This window comes from Triticum dicoccoides, chromosome 1A (genome assembly GCF_002162155.2).
Source record: "Triticum dicoccoides isolate Atlit2015 ecotype Zavitan chromosome 1A, WEW_v2.0, whole genome shotgun sequence".
Taxonomy (NCBI): Eukaryota; Viridiplantae; Streptophyta; class Magnoliopsida; order Poales; family Poaceae; genus Triticum; species Triticum dicoccoides.
Genome location: NC_041380.1, coordinates 527,222,673 through 527,230,597, shown reverse-complemented (window position 1 = coordinate 527,230,597; position 7,925 = coordinate 527,222,673).

The following is a 7,925-nucleotide window of genomic DNA, read 5'->3' as shown; positions in this document are numbered from 1 at the left end:
GGGGTGATTTCAGTGTGACATCGTTTCGGTTGGATGGGGTGCGTGTGCATACTGTTTTGGGTTGGGGTGCGGGGCATCGCGTGGGGTCGTTCAGGAGTAAATAAGCCCGTATTAGGAGTTGGGCAACGAAAAATGCACCTTACTCTTTACTTTCTCATAATAAGCATGCCTTACATTTTAGTCAAAGTAAAGTAGTCATGTCTTACATTTTAGTCAAAAATAAAGCGGCCATGTCTAACGATCGTAGTCCGTAGAAGTGTACTAACATGTTGATTGGTTGCACTTCCTAGGCTCCCAGCTAATCAGTTGGTAAGAAACCATGGATGCTAGTCTTTCTACAATATGGATTTAAATTGCCCATTTAATATCTAATCCTTATGAAATTTAAACTAACCGAGGTGATATCATATGTCATACACTAGAACTTCTAGACGAGGTTGGGAGAACATTGGAAAATCAGTTATAAATGACATACGTTCATGGCAGTATACGGTATGTCACTTGTTTAGAATGATTGCTAGGGCTAATATAGGCCATATATATCATTCGTGAATGAAGTTAGGTCATTGTATCATTTTGCATCTGATGGGGTGCACCCAACAAAGGTCATGTGTATGATTTGGGTTTCGAGGCTTCAAGTACATTGTTCTTCTTCACCATGGACCACCTTCGGTTTAGATTGAGATTTTCCTTGGAAGATGGGCCATAATTAACTAACTAATAATCACATTCTTCAAGCTGTATGGAGGAAAATCACCTTACATTCATCAAGGCAGAAGTCATGGACATCGAGTGATATTTCTTCAAGTGAATTTGGAGCTTAGATTTTAGCAAGGTTGTACATATTTACATTCTTAGTACTTAGTATGTTGCCAGGACTGCAAATATAGCCACCGTTGTGCATTCTGTGTCTCAGTGTATGTAATGTTGCAAACCAGGGTGACACTGACATGATTATTATTTTTTGCTAGTGAAAAACTTGTATTACTCAACCAGGAAGTTATTACAATCAGGGAGTTCTAGCTCAACTGTAATTGGCGGGCCAGATCCAATCCAAGTCATGGTTCTACCTTTCATTCTAGCAAAATTAGCTAAACTATCACAACCTTATTTGGAGATCGGTTAACATGTGTAATACAAATTCATGGCAAGATGATGCCAAATGTCATACACTACAACTTGTAGATGAGGTTGGGAGAACAATGAAAAATCAGATATAAATGACATACGTTCATGGCAAGTATTTTTTACGGCAGGTCACATGTTTAGAATGATTGCTAAGCCTGATACAAGCGGGCCATATATCATCCGTGAATGAAGTTAGGTTGTATCATTCTGCATACGATGGGATGCACCCAACATAGGTCATGTGAATGATTTGGGTTTCGAAGCTTCAAGCACATTTTTCTTTTTCACCACGGACCACCTTCTATTGAGATTAAGGTTTTGCTTGGAAGATGGGCACGTTGTTCATGTTGTATGGAAGAAAATCACCTTAACAGTTGTAGACATCGAGGCTTAAGTCATGGATATCGAGTGTTATTTCTTCAACGAGTTCTGGAGCTTAGGTGTGAGACCTCGACTTGCGTCTTGTAACGATTGGCTGATACAGATTTACGGCACATGTAATAGATTAACAGGGCTGTATATGTTTACATTCTTACTTTGTATGCTTCCAGGGCTGCAGATTTACCCACGGTTGTGCATCAGTGTATGTAATGTTGCAAACTAAGGTGAAACTGACAGGCGTGGAACATGATGCTCGCCCGCTGAACTAGCTGCCGCTTATTCATCCAGAGCTACTTCTTATACTTGAGTGTAAATCTTAAACTGCAATGCTCCTTGCATCATCTTCACAAAAGTAAAAAAAAAATCTCAACATGCATTTCTCCATTGAGTAAAGCCAGGAATTTCTTACAACATTACATAGCAGGCATAATAATTCATGAATCTAAACAACTGTTTTAAAACAGAACCGGCCGGCATATATAATCTATGAATCTGAAGAATGCAGTCCTTCAAAGAAAATTGGAATAAATCTGATAAAGAATGCTCCTGACTTCAGGTTGCATGCAGGAGCAGGACGAAGGCACGTTCTTCCCTAGACCTGTTCATCCGGAGCCGACAGTCTGCGCCTGCAGACAGGGCACATCTCGCTCGCCTTGAGGGCGAGCACGAGGCACTCGCCATGGAAGACGTGGGGCCGGAGGCACCCGGGCCACACGGCGATGTCGCTCTTGAGCAGCTCGAAGCAGATGGGGCACCTTTCTGCGACGAACTTCCCTCGCTTTGCCGGCCGCTCGCAGTCCGTGTCCTCGCCGTCGGCGGCCTCAGCTTGCTCCGCGCAAGCGCAGTGCACGTGCACGGGCTCCGGCAGGCGCAACTCCATGCCGACATGGTACCCGGGCTATGGCTCCTCTGCCATGTCCTGCAGCGCGGTGGACACGCCACGCATGCGTTCCTGCGTGTAGTCCTCACGCCGGAGGATGCCGACGTCAGCGATCAGCTTGACACGCGTGGCCTTCAGCGGGATGCCATTTCTACCGTCGCTGGAGAACAACCTGGGCCAAAGGGCCTGGAGGTCGCTGCTCTGGCAGGAGGGGTATATCAGCGGCGCCAGGGACGACCAGGCCCACGGCAGCGAGCACGCCGGCGATGCGGCGGCCGGGACGGCAAACCGGAGATAGTGCAGCTTCGTGCTCCCGCAGACCTCCACGCCGTCGGGGACCGCCGAGAAATGGGTGTAGCGGTAGAGCACCAAGATCTGCTTACCTCCTCCTTGTCCTTGGCTATCAGCGGCCGGTAGATCATCCGGCGGCGGCACCACGGCGGCGACGCTCAGGAGGCCGACCGTGTTCCCCGCGTAGGCGATCCGCCGTCCCGGCCCAAGGAAAAGCCCTTCGGGTGCGTACAGCACCCGGCGAACCGGCGGCCCGCTAACGGCGCGCGCCCCGGCCGCTACGTCCCCGTCGATCTTGAGCGGCACTGCGACCTCGCCATCGCTCTCCATCGATCGCTCAGCACCGTCGTGGACCGTGATCGGGTTTCTGGCGGACGGCGCGAGGTGGGGATTGACCATGGTGGCTCTCCCCCTCGCCTTTTATGGACTCGCCTGAATTCAAGAGAGCGGGAAGTGAGTTTGACTCGAAGGAGGAAAGAAACGCATGTCGGATTCGGATAGTATTAATGCAAGAGAAAATAGAAAGAAACCAAAACCAAAACAAAATGGCAGAAGTGCTTAATTACCAGTACAGCGCAGCTCGTATTTATTGTCTTTCCTTTCAATTCTTTCCAAGAGAAGCGACTTTCGTCTCTCATTTTTTTCAATGAAAAATCTTCGTCCCTTTAATAACTCCTAAAACAGGGTTTAGATCTTATCGCGGCATAGTTAAACCGGTTTCATCAACACATACACATTTCACATAATGCTATGCGCCCAGCCAAAATGGTATACACGCGCGCCCGCACCGGACCAAAACGGTGCCGGCTGAAATTTCGGCATTCCATCCCAAACCCTAACAACACTAGCTCTACGAGCGGTAGCCGAGTGGCTTCAACTTCGCGGTGACGGCGCAGCTAGGCCCGGTATGCACGGCATTGCTTTCTTGGAGCTGGCGGTGGTGCCGGCCGAGAGCAACCAAGGTCAACAAACCATCCGTACTACACACATGTCGATGATTTAAAGGTTTGACTTTGTCTCTATCATCATCATCGCATTTAGTCATGATCCTGGTACGGTTCCGTGCCCTAAGTATGTTTTGTGGTACTAGGATATAGACAAGATTGGACCCAAAATAGTGCCTTGAAATTTGTTTTCATTTCAAAGAGAAGTTTGTGTCGGAAGGTGGTCGCTTCCTTAATGTTGGTGGATCTGCGGCGGTTTCAGAAGTAGACCGAGACTTGGCTTCCCTTCCTAAGATTAAAGGTCGTGTAAAGGATGATTAGCTTGGGCAAGAAGATGTAAAATTGTACTGTGTTGTATCATCGGAATGTCTTCAGCGATGATGTTAGATTGTTGTTGAATGAGCATTTGTCGGTTGATGTCCGCCAGTATTGTTGAGGCATGTGTTGTTGTCGATTATGTTGAGACTGTTGATGTTCTAACCAAATATTGTTGTTATAAATGACACTACTCATGTTGGTAGTTACTTTGAAGAGGAGTTAGGTACATTTACTGTTGAACCTAGCGAACATGTTTAAAGATGATACAAATATGGCACTAAGCACATTATTCGGAGTTCCAAAGAGCTCATGTAGGAAGAAGCATGAAGACAAGGGCAAGGATGTGCGCATATCTGATGAAGAATATGACAATTTCGATGAGGACTTTCTTCCGCGTAATAAAGACAAATCAGTGAAAGATATTTCATACAAATATGGTGAATATCAAAAATTGAAGGAGTACAACAAGAAGATGAATGCAGGAAAGCTCCAGTTTGATGCGATATTTATAGATAGCACATTTCCTTTGGGGTGACAGTGAGGATAACGAAGATAATGACTTTGAGGACTCCACTGATGAGCTAGACATTGATAGGCACATGATGTTGAAGAAGTCAACATGTCCCAGGTTCAAAGGCAATACAAAAGTGCATTGGTTCTCAACAGGAATGAAGTTCTCTTGCAAACAACAATTCGTCCCAACCATGATTTCATATGGTATTTCATAGAAGAGACTACTTAGATTCATTAAGAGCGACAAAGTGAGAATCAGGGTAGTTTGTGATTGGATTCACTATAAGATAAGCATGCGTGCCCAAAAAAGATAACAAATTGGTCACTTAAAAGAGGATTGTTACAAAGTATGAGAAGTTGGTAATCTCCAACCCCACATGGAAAATCGAGAACTTCAAATCACATATGCAGGAAGAAACGTTTGCATTTGTCGACACTTATCAGATCAACAAAGCTAATAAGATGGTGATGGGAAATGGTATTATGAAACAAAGGTGAAATACTCTAGCATTTTATTATTATCAAGAGGTGTTGCTCAAAATTAATCCTAGTAATATAGTGTTAGCTAAGTTGGGACCTTATGAAGAAAAGCCTACTTTCCGGAGGTTTTACCTGTGCTTTGACGCATTGAAGAGATGTTTCATGACAAGTTGTAGAAAATTCATTGGGCTAGATAGTTGGGTTTTTTAAAAGGTGTAACAGATGGAGAGTTGTTGGGTGCCATGAGGGAGAGATGCAAATAACCAATAGTAATTGTGTCATTTTTTTCAAAGATGTTGAGGTTGGCCATGTGGTTGATTGGGTGTTCATCTTAGACCATCAAAAGGGCATTCTTAATGCAGTAAGCAATTGGTCACCTTTGGATGAACACAGGAATTTTACAAGGACATATATGCCAAGTGGAGGAATACTTGCAGAACAGGGAACTAGGTTAAAACTTGTAGCACGAAACTATGTGAAGGCTCTATGTGGACCAAGAAAAAGAGAGAAAGATGGAAAGCCATGAGAAAGCAAAAGGAATAAGGATGTCTTGAGTTGGTACAATGATCAGGTATAGGAATGCAAAGGAAATGGGCACAATAAAAACTTGTTTGTTAACAAATTAAGCCTTCTGTTTTCATTCAGGTAATGGTCCAAGTCATGGTGAATCACGATTAGTTTCTCCTCAAAGGTAGGGAAAGTTCTTGTAAGTACATTTGCACTCTTCACTTCTTTGCACTCAATAATTACTTGGCAATTGAGATCTCGTTATGTAGGACTTGTGCAAGGATCACACCATAACTCAGGCAGATGCCTAGAATCACCAAAGAAGAGGTTATATCCAACCAACATCACAGAAGAAGTGCACAATTTCTAAGTATATATCTTCAGTTTCAACTTTTTTTAACCGACAATTTCAACTATATTAAGAGCATCTTCAGCCACGTACCACCAATTTGTCCCCTCAAACGCCCGCGGACGTGCCCGGTTAGTGACTGGGCGTGTCCGTTTTGAGCCCCTTTTTGTCCGTCTGCACGGCCACACTTCTTATTTTCTTCCTCATATGTCCGGTCACATGCATGTGATTGGTGGAGATGAAGAGAGAGAAATAAAAGAATGATTAAAGAAAGAGAAAAGGTGGTCCGGGTGGGGCTATATCCAACGTGGCGGACTGAACTGGCGCGCCCGGGCACGTCCACAAGCCCTCATATCCTCCCCATATTTGAGATGGATATGAGGGTTCGCGGACAGACCAGACGTATAGGAATGATATGGTGGGTCCGGTTGGATGACGTTTTCCTTCTCTCTCCTGTCCGGTCACTGACCGGGCGCGTCTGCGGGTGTATGAGAGATCGTTTGAGGCGCCCGACTGTAGATGCTCTAACTTCCTTCTCTTTACTTACATCATTGCAAACTTTAAACTATCACCTACCACCTTGTAGTCTTGTACTAGATCAAACTAGTAAATGGCACGTGTCATGCACGTGTAGAGATAGTTATTAACACACATACATGTGGGTAATTTTAAGTAGTATCATACTCCCTCCGTCCCAAAATATAAGAACGTTTTTAACAGTAGCATAGTGTCAAAAACGTTCTTATATTCTGGGACAAAGGGAGTATTTCACAAAAGAAGTTAAGTAGTATCATGATTTGAACTAATTAATTATTAATTATAAAACTTTGCACGATTTACTAAATATATATGTGTAATACCGAATTTACACAATATAGAATACCATAAGAAAAAGGATACCAGGTTCGTCCTCAAATTTGTCTTAATAAAGTTTAAGTTTAACTTCAGTTCAAAACTGCGATACTTACTATGGCAGAGGAAATATTAGATTGAGCAACGGAGAGAGTATTGTTTGCAAGTTATTTATCGTTAGAAATAAAATAATAATTTAAACATTAATTCTGTCTGTTTTGCAGATCAGAGTTTTTTCACATAATTATTGATAAAAACTAAGAAAACAAGGGTAATAAATATTTGTAAAATAAATTTATAAGAGAAAGTAAAAGCTATTTAAATGCACATATATTACATTTCACCGTTTGCCACTTTTTTTAATCTGTTTTAGCTTGTGCGCCTTTACCCAGGCTACACCATCACATGCTTTCTCTCTCTCTCTCTCTCGTCATGATGCGTACTTGCTAGTTGCTACTGCTAGTACTTCTCGTGCCACTCTACTCTACACCTGTATGCATCGCCGGAGTCTGCTGGAAATGGAAATTTCTGGATAGTGGCTTGGCTACAAAGAACGCAAGGAGAGTCACATGCACATCCTAGAAAGTACTACTACATCTGAGAGTGGCAGACTGGCAGCACAGAGAAATGGCCCAGCAAATCCCTGCAATGTAGGCCATTAGATTGACATATCCAGCGGTTCATATGCAGCCACGTATACCGGTAACACAAGCCATTTAATTTGAGCCGTCCGATTAGGAAGATCCAACGCTTCATATGACTTGCTACTCCTATACTATATAGGAGTATAGATAATATGTTGAAGTCAAGTGCTAAGGAAAAGTTAACACAGTCCCAACACCCAGGACTTGGAACATCGACCATGGATATCAGTACAAGAGCACAATTTCCAAAGCAAATTCATCAGTTACTATCAATGTGACTGCTAGCAACGCTAGTGCATCATCTCGTGTCTTAGAACCATAAAAAATGTCAAATAAATATAAGAACATGCCACATATATGCTTTGAAGGTTAAGTTGTTTTATATGTCTAATTATGGTGCTAGAAAGTAAGTTAGTTTTGTTTTGAAGTGGTTAACAATTTGCTTTGAGACATTTGTTGTTCAATTTTGTATAAGACTTTATAAACTTGTTTTTGTTAATGTGATCTAATGCAAACTTCATGTTATCATGTTGTTGTGGGATTTAAGTTCATAATTATTGCTTCCATCTGATGTATTCCAAGTTTTCCATAGCTTCCATGTTCTCATTACAACGATCTGATGTGTTCCAAGTTTCTCA